General features: G+C 41.1%; 1 pseudogene; it reads right to left on the bottom strand.

Annotated features, from left to right (window-relative positions):
• Positions 1–6,844: 6,844 nt before the first annotated feature.
• LOC105552449 lies at positions 6,845–7,701 on the bottom strand (annotated as a pseudogene).
• Between the last annotated feature and the right edge of the window lie 5,289 nt (positions 7,702–12,990).

The following is a 12,990-nucleotide window of genomic DNA, read 5'->3' as shown; positions in this document are numbered from 1 at the left end:
TGCATATATATTTAGGATAGTTAGCTCTTCCTGTTGAATTGATCCCTTTACCATTATGTAATGGCCTTCTTTGTCTCTTTTGATCTTTGTTAGTTTAAAGTCTGTTTTATCAGAGACTAGGATTGCAACCCCTGCTTTTTTTTGTTTTCCATTTGCTTGGTAGATCTTTCTCCATCCCTTTATTCTGAGCCTATGTGTGTCTCTGCATGTGAGATTGGTCTCCTGAATACAGCACACTGATGAGTCTTGACTCTTTATCCAATTTGCCAGTCTGTGTCTTTTAGTTGGAGCATTGAGCCCATTTACATTTAAGGTTAATATTGTTATATGTGAATTTGATCCTGTCATTATGGTGTTCGCTAGTTATTTTGCTTGATAGTTGATGCCGTTTCTTCCAAGCATTGAAGGTCTTTACAATTTGGCATGTTTTTGCAGTGGCTGGTACAGGTTGTTCCTTTCCATGTTTAGTGCTTCCTTCAGGAGCTCTTGTAAGGCAGGCCTGGTAGTGACAAAATCTCTCGGCATTTGTTTGTCTGTAAAGGATTTTATTTCTCCTGCACTGATGAAGCTTAGTTTGGCTGGATATGAAATTCTGGGTTGAAAATTCTTTTCTTTAAGAATGTTGAATATTGGCCCCCACTCTCTTCTGGCTTGTACAGTTTCTGCCTAGAGATCAACTGTTAGTCTGATGGGCTTCCCTTTGTGGGTAACCTGACCTTTCTCTCTGGCTGCCCTTAACATTGTTCCCTTTATTTCAACTTTGATGAATCTGACAATTATGTGTCTTGGAGTTGCTCCTCTCGAGGAGTATCTTTGTGGTGCTCTCTGTATTTCCTGAATTTGAATGTTGGCCTGCCTTGCTAGGCTGGGGAAGTTCTCCTGGATGATATCCTGAAGAGTGTTTTCCAACTTGATTCCATTCTCCCGGTGACTTTCAGGTATATCAATCAGACATAGATTAGGTCTTTTCACATAGTCCCATAATTCTTGGAGGCTTTGTTCATTTCTTTTTACTCTTTTTTTTCCTAAAGTTCTCTTCTTGCTTCATTTCATTCATTTGATCTTTAATCACAGATACCCTTTCTTCCACCTGATCAAATCAGCTACTGAAGCTTGTGCATGTGTCATGTAGTTCTTGTGGCATGGTTTTCAGCTCCATCAGATCATTTAAGGACTTCTCTACACTATTTATTCTAGTTAGACATTCATCTATTCGTTTTTTAAGGTTTTTAGCTTCTTTGCGATGGGTTCGAACATCCTCCTTTAGCTCAGAGAAGTTTGTTATTACCGATCATCTGAAGCCTTCTTCTCTCAACTCATCAAGGTCATTCTCTGTCCAACTTGTTCTGTTGCTGGTGAGGAGCTGTGTTCCATTGGAGGAGAAGAGGCATTCTGATTTTTAGAGTTTTCAGCTTTTCTACTCTGGTTTCTCCCCATCTTTTTGGTTTTATCTACCTTTGGTCTTTGATGATGGTGATGTACAGATGGGGCTTTGGTGTGGATGTCCTTTCTGTTTGTTAATTTTCCTTCTGACAGTCAGAATCCTCAGCTGCAGGTCTGTTGGAGTTTGTCAGAGGTCCACTCCAGACCCTGTTTACCTGGGTATCACCAGTGGAGGCTGCAGAAGAGAGAATATTGCAGAATGGTAAATGTTGCTATATGATCCTTCTTCTGGAAGCTTCGTCTCAGAGGGGCACCCGGCTGTGTAAGGTGTCAGTCAGCCCCTACTGGGAGGTGTCTCACCATTAGGCTACTCGGGGGTCAGGGACCCACTTGAGGAGGCAGTGTGTCCGTTCTCAGATCTCAAACTCCGTGCTGGGAGAAGAACTACTGTCTTCAAAGTTGTCAGACAGGGACATTTAAGTCTGCAGAAGTTTCTGCTGACTTTAATTCAGGTATGCCCTGCCCCCAGAGGTGGAGTCTACAGAGGCAGGCAGGCCCCCTTCAGCTGCAGTGGGCTCCACCCAATTCGAGCTTCCTGACCACTTTGTTTACCTACTCAAGCCTCATCAATGGCAGACGCCCCTCCCCCAGCCTCACTCCCACCTTGCAGTTCGATCTCAGACTGCTGTGCTAGCAGCAAGTGAGGCTTTGTGGGCATGGGACCCTCCAAGCCAGGCATGAGATATAATATCTTGGTGTGCCGTTTGCTAAGAGCGTTGGAAAAGAGCAATGTTTGGGTGGGAATGTCTCGATTTTCCAGGTACTGTCTGTCACGGCTTCCCTTTTCTAGGAAAGGGAATTCCCCGACCTGTTGCAGTTCCTGGGTGAGGTGATGCCCTGCCCTGCTCTGTGGCCTGTGCCCACTGTCTGACAAGCCCCAGCAAGATGAACCTGGTACCTCAGTTGGAAATGCAGAAATCACTCGTCTTCTGTGTCTCGCACGCTGGGAGCTGCAGACTGGGGTTGTTCCTATTCGGCCATCTTGGAACCTCCCTTGTTTTCATGTTTTTAGCTGGTTGTTGTATAGACTTGATTGTGTAGTTGCTTTACAGTGTTAATGGTCTGTGTACTTAAGTGTGTTTTTGTGGTTGCTGGTAACAGTCTTTTGTTTCCATGTTTAGCATTCCTTTAAAGACCTCTTGTAAGGCAGTTCAGATGGTAATAAATTCTCTTAACATTTGCTTGTCTAAAAGGAATTTTATTTCTCCTTTGTTTGTGAAGTTTAGTTTGGCTGGATATAACATTCTTGGTTGAAATTTCTTTTCTTTAAGGATGCTGAATATAGGTCCCCAATTTCTTTTGGCTTGTAGGATTTCTTCTGAAATGTCTGTTGTTAGCCTGATGGTGTTCCCATTTTGGGTGACCTTCCCCTTCAGTCTAGCAGTCTTTAATATTTTTTTCTTTCATTTTGATCTTGGACAACCTGATAACTATGTGTCTTGGGGATGGTTGTCTTATACAGTATCTTGCAGAGGTTCTCTGAATTCTCTGAATTTGAATGTCAACCTTTCTAGTGAGGTTGGGGAAATTTTTATTAACAATATCGTCAAATATGTTTTCCAAGTTGCTTGCTCTCTCTCCCTCTCTTTCAGGTATACCAATGAGTTGTAGGTTTTGTTTCTTTACATAATCCCATCTTTCTCAAAGTTTTTGTTCATTCTTTTTTATTCTTTTTGTTTGTTTGTTTCCAACTGACTGAATTGATTCAAAATGGTCTTCAAGCTCTGAAATTCTTTCCTTAGCTTCGTCTTTTCTGCTTTTAATACTTCTAATTGTATTATGAAAATTCTGGAATGAGTTTTTCATCTGCATAAGATCAGCTTGGTTCTTTCTTAAAGGGCTATTTTGTCTTTCACTCCTGTATCCTTTTACTGTATGCCCTAGGTTCTTTGAATTAGATTTCAACTTTCTCCTGAATCTGGATGATCTTCATTGCCATTCAGATTTTGAATTCCATGTCTGGCATTTCAGCTATTTTAGCCTGGTTAAAAGCCATTTCTAGGGAGCTAGTGCAGTTATTTGGAGGAAACAAGAGAGTCTGGCTGTTTGAGTTGCCAGAGTTCTTGTACTGATTTTTCCTCCTCTCGGTAGGCTGATGTTCCTTTAATTTATTTTTTCTGTTGAAAGCTTTATTTGCACACACTTAGGGTAAATGAAAATTTTATGATTTGGGTAAAACTTCACTCTTCGGAAAGTAATATTTTACACAAGGAGAAGTTAAGGATACTGGCTCCCAAGACAAAGCTTAGATTCAAGCCCGGTTTCACCATTTACACCAATCCTCTGATTTTGCTCAGTTTCCTTATAAGGCACTCAGTAGCACATGCCCAGCACACAGTAAGTGCTCAGTAAGTCTTGGCACTATGAAGTTCAAACAGCACCACTGGTAAACTAAGTTCAGATATCAGGTAGACACTGTTTATACATCCTCACAGCTGAGGTGATGCCATCGTGAAATTTTTATATCAAGAGGCCTTTGGTAAAAATGATGAGAAGAGCAGAGGAATGGACTTCCTGTAGCACCCAGAAATAAATGTTAAAGGAGCCTGTTTAATACTATAGTAACTTCTGGACGTCCAGAACAGTGAAAAAAGAGGCTGGGGTAAGGAAGATAAAAGGCCTCCCACCACCCTGCATGCTGACCTAGGGGATGCTTGCTTCTACTCTGTGGTTAGACCCTCCAGATGGCAAAAAAGAAAGAAAGAAAAAAAAAAAAGCATTCTTCATTCTTTAACCTACATTATCCCCATGGCTCAATCTCTACACCTTCATCACCAAAGAGAACCCACTTCTCTCTAAAATTTCTGCTGTTCACATAGGTAAACACTACCACAAATGCTCTCCATTCATCTGAATGAAGATGCCAAAGAAGGACTTTCACTGCAGGTTTCTTTGTTGCATTCAAATTATACAATGTAAGGATAAAGTATACAATGTAAGGATAAAGTATACAATACACAAAACCCCCAGCATCAAACAAACAAGTGAAACAAAACACCAGCATCACACATTTCCTCTAAATTCACAGTACAAAAGCAAATATGGAAATGATTTGGTAGGGAATAAACCATGGCATATTTTCTTCTTCCTCAAAGAAAGTCACATCAGTCATTAATATTTATTTCCCTGTGAAGTTCATTGTTCTAATTTTTTGGGTGTCCTTCAATTCTTTTTTTCCTCTTTTTTGTTTTTTTGAGACAAGATCTGACTATCACCCAGGTTAGAGTGCAGTGGCACAATCAGACCTCACTGCAACCTCTGCCTCTTGGGTTCAAGCAATACTCCAGCCTCAGCCTCCCGAGTAGCTAGGACTACAGGCCCCTGCCACCACACCTGGCTATTTTTTTTTTTTTGTGTGTGTTTTTTGGTAGAGAGGGGATTTTACCATGTTGGCGAGGCTGGTCTTGAACTCCTCACCTCAAGTGATCTGCCTGCGTCGGCTTCCCAAAGTGCTGGGATTACAGGTGTGAGCCACTACGCCTGGCTCCTTGCTTCAACTTGTAAACTTCAGAAAGCTAAGGAACAGAAAAATGACTCTCATCCATAGGATTTGACATTCCAACCTTTCATTCACTTGGTGGATGGATACCGAAACCTGCTACATGTCAGGCTTTACACCCTCCCTCTCTTTGAGAGTTGGCCGACGGCTTTAGTAAGAGTAAGTTGGGAACTGTAACACATATGTTTACTTAACTTTATTTAACATTTCCCTTTTTTAAACTATAGATTCAGCTCTGACTATACAACTGTACATTTCTAAGTATTTTTTCTTCAGCAGTTACAAACCCTTCATCCAGGATGGTGTAAGTATAAAATAGAAATTGCAAAAAGGGAAATTATTCTATTTTCATTGGAAATTTAACTTTGGTCCTGTTTCTATCATGGGACTATTTTCACAAACCCTAAAACTAATCTACAAAAAACTATTACTGGTCTTTTTCCTTACCAATTGGTAAAATTTCCACAAAATTTTAATCAGTAGCAAACCATGTAACAAGCTTGTGTTTTAACATAAAACTGTGAGTAACTATTTGAGAATACCTACTTTGGTTAAACTTCATAGAAAAAAAAAAAGAAGAGAAAAAGTTGAGGAAAACAGCCCCTTTTTCTGCTTAAACTCACGAATGGCAGATTCACAGTGGGCTGGAACAGAAACAGCAGGGCTCTTCAGAAACTCTAGGATTTTTAAAGGCAAGTTCTCACTATTTTTCCCAGGCTGGTCTCAAACTCCTATACTCAAGCTATCCTCCTATTCCTGCCTCCAAAGCAGATGGGATTACAGAGCATGCACCACTGCGCCTCACTCAGGTCTTTTGATTAAACTACCAGTAAAGGCTAAGTGCATTCAGACTTATAAAATCCCTGAATGAGACCCCTCATTCCCTGTGGTTCTCTCAATTCAAGGTAGCATGATGTCATCTCTGAAGTTGTTCCTGAAGATAAAGAGAGGGCAGATGGCCAGGGCTAGAGCATGATCCATAACAAGGCTAAGTAAATGGTTATAAAGTGTAAGGCAGCAGCTCTCTATCTCTGAGGGGCATCAGAAATACCTGCATCTTTCTCTCTCTCTCTCTTTTTTTTTTTTTTTTTTTTTTTGATATGGAGTGTTGCTCTGTCACCAGGCTGGAGTGCAGTGGCGCAATCTTGGCTCACTGCAACCTCTGCCTCCCAGGTTCCAGTGATTCTCCTGCCTCAGCCTCCCGAGTAGCTGGTACCTGCATCTTTCTAAACATATGAGTGCTTGGACCTCACTCCCTACCTCCAAAGGTGGATGTCCAGGCAGGTAGGTCTTGCAAAAGTTTAGTCAGCAATTCTGATGTGTGCCACAGAGAACTAACTATTGGTGCAATGCTTCAGCCATGCATATGCACAACCTTTATTTGGAGTAAGTGAAGGTAATTTATCAGTGGTTCATTTTATAAGATCACCACTGTAAGTATTCCTTCATTGTCTACCCTGGCGGCAGATTACCCAGCAACAATCATGGATAAAATGTCAATTCCCTTCATAACCAAAGTTAGAATTTTAGGTGAACGTCTGCTTTTCACACTTTGTTTCTTTTACGTGGTAGAGCTAGGATGTACTTGTTAACTTCTTATTTGTAGCTAGTTTCACTGAAAATTCTTCTGGTATTAGTGTGCTGCTAAATCTCTTGTTTTAAAGATAAAGAGATTTGTACATTCTTAAAAAAAAAAAACTTAAGGAAAACATTAATCTTAACAATTTCTGATAAAAAGAAAAAAAACACACACAACAACCCTGTTTCTAACTTACCACTGATTTTTACTAAACTTTAAGCTTTAGTTTATGCAACAGGATCACAATTTATTTCCCCAGTTACTCACACCCAGATTGTTTCAAATCCCCAACAGGGAAGTCCAAATCATCATGCTGTAGATTCCTATGCCTTAGCTTCTGCAGTGTTTCTCTGCAAAGGGGCCAGAATGATCCCAGCATTTCTGTCTTCACCCTCGGAAGACAGATTATACTTTTTGATAATTACAAATTTTGCTTTTTGATTTATTCTTGGACAAGTTCTCATATCAAGTAGCAAATGCTCTGTCCCCTTCTGAGAGCTCTCCGGATTGTTGTAGATGAGATATCATTAGTGATCCATTCATTCGCTATGTGAATATTGCTCCAGTGTTTTCACAACATGCCAGATTCGTGGATGAATTTCTGAGCATCATTTCCAGCCTGAGTATACATGTGAACTCATATTCTGCCACAATTTGGGTGATGTCTTCTCCCTTTCACAAATTGGGAACACCAAAGGACTCCAATAATCTGTCCCGCACAACAGCTTGACCTTTGTCATACCTTTTGTTTTGGACTCCAGGGATTTCTTTCAACTAGAATCCTGTTTTTGTTCAGTGCACTTCCTCTTTTGTCCAGGCCTTTCTAGTGTACTCACATTCTGCTGGTTATCACAGTTACTAACCTCCAGTTTCTCCTGATGTTGTATAAGCACCTTAACATCTCTATCTGCTCCTTCTGAAGACTTTTCCATGTATCAGCTTCCACCCATTTGGCATTCTTGGTGGCAAGTTTTGACATGATGACCCAGTGATGGGCAGGAATGAGTCCATTCTCCTGGTATTGCCAACAGGAGAGATTAAGTCTTTGACAACTCTGTATCTTCCTGTTCCACTCATGTGGTCCTTGGCCGGCTCAAACAACCTGAGGTGCATGTTGGTGATTGGATTAAAAGAATCACAAGCAAGGAGAACCCACTTCAGTCTTCTCTGAATTTTCCATGGTAAGAACTTGAAGTTGTTGATTTCAGTAGAAAACTGTGATGCCTCCCTTGTCTTTTCCATGCTTCTGGATTTGATGCCTTCCCTCAAGGAATGTCTAGATGCAGGATTTTCCTTAAAGACCCTCTCGGCTTCACTAGGAAAAAACCTTAGAAAGGCTGCGGTAGGCTCAGTCAAGGGAGAAAATGTTTCCTCAATCTTTACAGTTACTATTCTTTGGGTGGGGCCTTTTGCTTTTATTTTCTTTGATGCCCTTGAGAATTTGCCTGTGGTATCAGTTGGGTTCAGCAGACTGGCTTCATTTCTGGATGATTTCAGGGGGACAAGGCTCAACTCAGCACTCCTGAGCCATGTGCTCTAACCCTGGGGGCTGGAACAAGGCCCACAGCTTTGTTCTGTGGCCTATGAAGTGTTAAATACCTGCTGTGCCAGAGGGGCTGAGGTGTTCCTGGTTCGCTGGCAACAACACTCCAATGGGAGTGCTGGCAAAATCACTTCACCGGAGTAGTGGCAGAGCAGTTTGTGCATGTGCACTGGTGGCAGTGGGATGGTAAAGTCCACCCATGCATGCTGGCAAAGCAGTGGGAGGAGGCTTCACTTGGGTGCATACTGACAGGGTCTAGTCTACAGAAGGTCTTCTACAGATAGGCGGGGTCTGCCAGCAAAGGGACTATTACAGTGGTCACTGTGATGCACCCTGGTTGGGCATCCGAGGCTGCACTGCCAGTGGCACAGTGCAGGCAAGTGGGCACAGTCAGGCTGGGACTTTGAGAAAGATTGGCAGACAGGGTGGCACTCAGATCAGAGTGGCTCTGTCTTACGGGCAAGAGAGCTCTGCTCTGTCCAGCTCCAAAAGTCAACAAAGGCCAAACCCTCTTGAGGAATGTGGCAAGCCTTGGGGGATTGGCACTCCCGGTCATGCTCCACTACAGCCATTCCCATGCCAACCTTTCTGGGCTCCACACAGGTTGGAGTCCTGCCCCTGCCAACTCTACAAGCAGCTCTCTCTACCAGCTCAAATGTTTGTGGGGGTCATGGGATCTCCTGCAGCTAGCATTCTAGAGGTCCATGGTGAGAGTAGGCCACTCCATGCCTATTTAACTAATCCCTTCCCCAGGAGCCACTGGGGGCCAGGAATGAGTCCTGGTGCCTGACAACTTCATTTTGAGTTCTCAACTTCCTCCCCCTTCAGCCTAATTTCTGCATCCTCCCTTTACCCACTCTCAATGCCTGCTTTCTAAAGATCTGCTTGGGCTGTGCTGGTCTTCTTGATGGCCTGGTTTTTCAGTGGGAGATACTCTTCCTGGCTACATCTAATCAGCCATCGTGACTCTCCTCCTTTGCTTACAATGAATTTTGTACTTTCATATATTTTTATGTTGTTAGTGTCCTTTTGTTTCAAGTTGAAAAACTTTCTTTAACTTTTTTTTTAAGGGAGGTCTAGTGGTAATGAACTCCCACAGTTTTTGTTGGTCTGGAAAAGTATCTCTCTTTCATGGCTAAAAGATAGTTTCATTGAGTATAGTATTCTTGGTTGACAAAGTCCCTCCCTCACCCGCTAGTCAGCACTTTAAATATATCATCCCAAGCTCTCCTAGCCTACCAGGTTTCTGCTGTGAAATCTGCTGATAGCCTTTGGAGGTTTCCTTGTATATAAATGAGTCACTTACTTCTTGCTACTTTCAAAATGATCTGAAATTTCAGAATGGAAGCAGTGGGTGCATACTTAAATATCAGAAATAAGGTGGGGAAATTCAGTTTAATGGTCATCAAGGCCCACTATTACTTGAGCTGTATAATAAAATATTAAGCATGAAACCTTCTAGGCCAACCTCTTTGCTAGCAATGGATTTCTTTTCTTTTCTTTTTTTTTTTTGAGATGGAGTTTCTGTTGCCCAGGCTGGAGTGCAATGGTGTGATCTTGGCTCAGTGCCACCTCCATCTCCTGGGATCAAGTGATTCTCCTGACTTAGCCTCCTGAGTAGCTGAGATTACAGGTGTCCGCCACCACACCCAGCTAATTTTTGTATTTTTACTAGAGACAAGGTTTCACCATGTTGGCCAGGCTGGTCTCAAACTCTTGACCTCAGGTGATCCACCTGCCTCGGCCTCCCAAAGTGCTGGGATTACAAGCATGAGTCACTACATCTGGCCTAGCAATGGATTTCTTTTACAGAGTCACTTGTGCTTTGGTTCCAATAATGATTTATAATTTCCCTGTGTTGTGAGATATGACAGCGGTTTGGCACACACAGAATTAACATTATTGTCATTTCCATGTCTAGGTTTATGAGCAAGACCCTTTGGCTAGCTCATGGGAGCCTTAAGAAATAAGAATTAGACAAGGCTCAGTGAAAGAGTGAAAGCTGTTGTCACTATGGAACCACCTCGTATATTTATTGTTCTTGTTTGCTAATTATTTTTTGTTTTCCTTTTCATAGCCTCTGTGACAAACTCATGACCCTGTTTCTTTGCTCTAAAATCTCTGAGCTTTTTTTTGTGTGTGTGGTTCACTGAGTTCACAGGCACTGTCTGAGTGGCACCAAGCATTAAATTTATCTGAGCAATTCATTGGCCTTTTTATCTATGAGACTACCAGAAAATTTAGCAAAGAAAAAAAAAAAAGACATTATTAACTGATGCCTACAGACTATTCTCTTGCTCGGTAAATAACATTGAGCTCAAGTCAATATGGCTGCTACAGACCTAGTCCATGATATACCCCAAGGCTGAAATTATCAGAGCTAAATGGGCAGAACCTGGATATGAAAATCTGGGGCAGGTACTTGAAGCTGGACTCAACTACTAATGGTAGAAAAAACAGCCAGGCAAATAAATCTGGGTGTCCAAAAAGCACAGTGATAGATGATTTCTGACTCTTGCCCTTCCTATTGGGAGTACAGGGGCACCTGGTGCTATCTTTATGGGGTGTTGAGTGTCATTGTCTGAGACTGAGAATGCAGAACAATGAGTGTATGAATGCTGAGGAAGTCAGAAAGATTACCAGGTCTTAAAAGCAAGAGGAAAAGCTCATTTGGGATATGGAAGTAGGAGTTCAGAGTTTGAGGGAGAAGGTTCAGCAAGAGCAAAACAAGAAAAATGGAGTGGAGCATGAGAAACTTACATTTAACATCCAGGAAGAGTAGGAGTCATTCCACCATTGTTCTGCTGGAAGCTGGATTAAAGATCAAGGCATTTGAGGGCAGCAGATAAAGAGTAGTTGGTGAGCAGATATTATTGCCTCAACCTTGGGTTCTGTCTTCAGAGGTAGGGCTTTAATTTTTGAAGAGAATTTCTGGGAGCTATGTATAATTTTTTTTGGAGTAAATGAGGGAAATAGGATACTGGAGTAGAGTTTCAATTACAGTGAAATTATGGAAGTTCAAAGCTTGGATACGGGCAGTAACTTTTTCTTTTTCTTTTCAAATTCATATTTTTGAAAAGCAGAAATGTTTTCACAAGAATCACATATTCTAGATACCAAAACCAGGGTAATAATTTCAATTACAAATTCACTGCTTCATTAAGTCTTCCTGTGGAATAGAACAGATTCCAAGACCTGGGGTATAATTGAACAGAGGCATTCCCAGCAATGAATAGTGGAGAGTGCTAGACAGTTCGGAACAGTTTATACAAGAACCATAATCAAATGGGAAACAAATAATTGATGGGTATCCACCATACACAAAGAACTAGTCATTGAAAAAATCAGGTATGTAAATGTGTATGTGTGTGTGCATGTGTGCCTGTATATGCATGTACATTTATGTGTTTGTGTGCATGTGTGTCTTTGCCTTGGAGGTGAGAGATAAGATGCAAAAAATAAGACGTTATAACTTGGCACAGCTTTTGTTTAGCTCCAAATCTTGTTGAGAAAATAAGTCATAACATTCACTTAAAAAATAATAAACATTGTGATTGAATAAGTGAAAAGAAGGTCAAGGTCACGGGGACTATGGTGTTCAGAGAAGCGCTAACCAGAGAGATATATTTGAAACTCGACTCAGTTGGAAATGTAGGATTTGGGTAGTTAGAGAAGAGGAAAGAGGACATGTGTAGTGAGAGGAAAGGCATTAAAAAAGTGTGTGGAGGTGGAGGTGTGTTGACATGCCAGTGAAGATGCCACTATGAGTGGCATAGAAGGTTTTTATAGGAGAGTAGTGTAGCTTAAGCCAAAAGGAAGACATGGAGTTTGTATTCTGAATTTAAACCATTATTTTTGACTCTTTTATTACAGTTTGATGTTTGTCCCATCATAGCTACCTTTCTGTTGTTTTTCTGCTCATTTTAACTTCAACTAGGAATTATATGGGATAAGGAGGTTTTAGGCAATAAATAGCTAGCATTTCGGTGTAATTGATTCTTGGACGTATATTTTAAATTTCTTAATTTTAGTGCTACAAAAAACTGTTTTCTTTGTTTTGTTTGTAGTACAACTAATAAGCTAATAAGAGTTCAAGATTTAAAGCCAGGTGGTCTTTTCTAAATCCTGTATTCTCTCCCATATATGCTGACCCTCTAAATATCCATTCCACCCTGCTTGAACCCCTCTCAGTTGGATATATGTATACACATATACGTGTATATATATGTGTGTATATATACAGACACACACATATATATACACACACACACATATATGTGTGTATATATATACACACAGACACACACATATATATACACACACACACACACACATATATATATGTGTGTGTGTGTGTATATATATGCCATATACTGAACTCTTGGGTGCTTCAAGCACCATGCCAGGTATTTTCTACATTAGAATATACAAAACTACATAAGGAATATGTGTTTGTTTGACCTGCATTTAATTGTACAAGAGTATAAAGCCTTGTTTTCTTTTGTAAGAAGTCAACAATGAGTGAATGGCATTGTGTGTACACAAACTTCCAGAAGGGTGACAGGTGACAGTGATTGACTGTGTGAGTGGGTATTCCAATGAATGCTGAAATGGGAATGATGCATGCAGAAAGTGCATGAGAGGGAATGTGGTTGTCTTTGACCAAAGTCAATTAGTCAATTGGGTCTACATTAAGGATAACAGCATGGCAGGATATGAGGGCACAGCACTTGGAGGCTTGGTTTCCATTTGGAGGGTAGGGCATGCAATCAGAGTATATAGGCATGGCCTACTATCTTAAAATTATTGCTAAAGGCACAGCAATTACTCTATATGATAAGCTTGGGATAGTCTTCTCTCAGAGGCAAAAAAATCCCTAGTCAAATCTGCAAAAGAGTTGTTATGCTCTTTGTGTGTTGTCTCTGT

The sequence above is a fragment of the Mandrillus leucophaeus genome, unplaced genomic scaffold, assembly GCF_000951045.1.
Source record: "Mandrillus leucophaeus isolate KB7577 unplaced genomic scaffold, Mleu.le_1.0 Scaffold558, whole genome shotgun sequence".
In the NCBI taxonomy this organism is placed as follows: domain Eukaryota; kingdom Metazoa; phylum Chordata; class Mammalia; order Primates; family Cercopithecidae; genus Mandrillus; species Mandrillus leucophaeus.
This window is presented reverse-complemented; position numbering and strand designations above follow the sequence as displayed.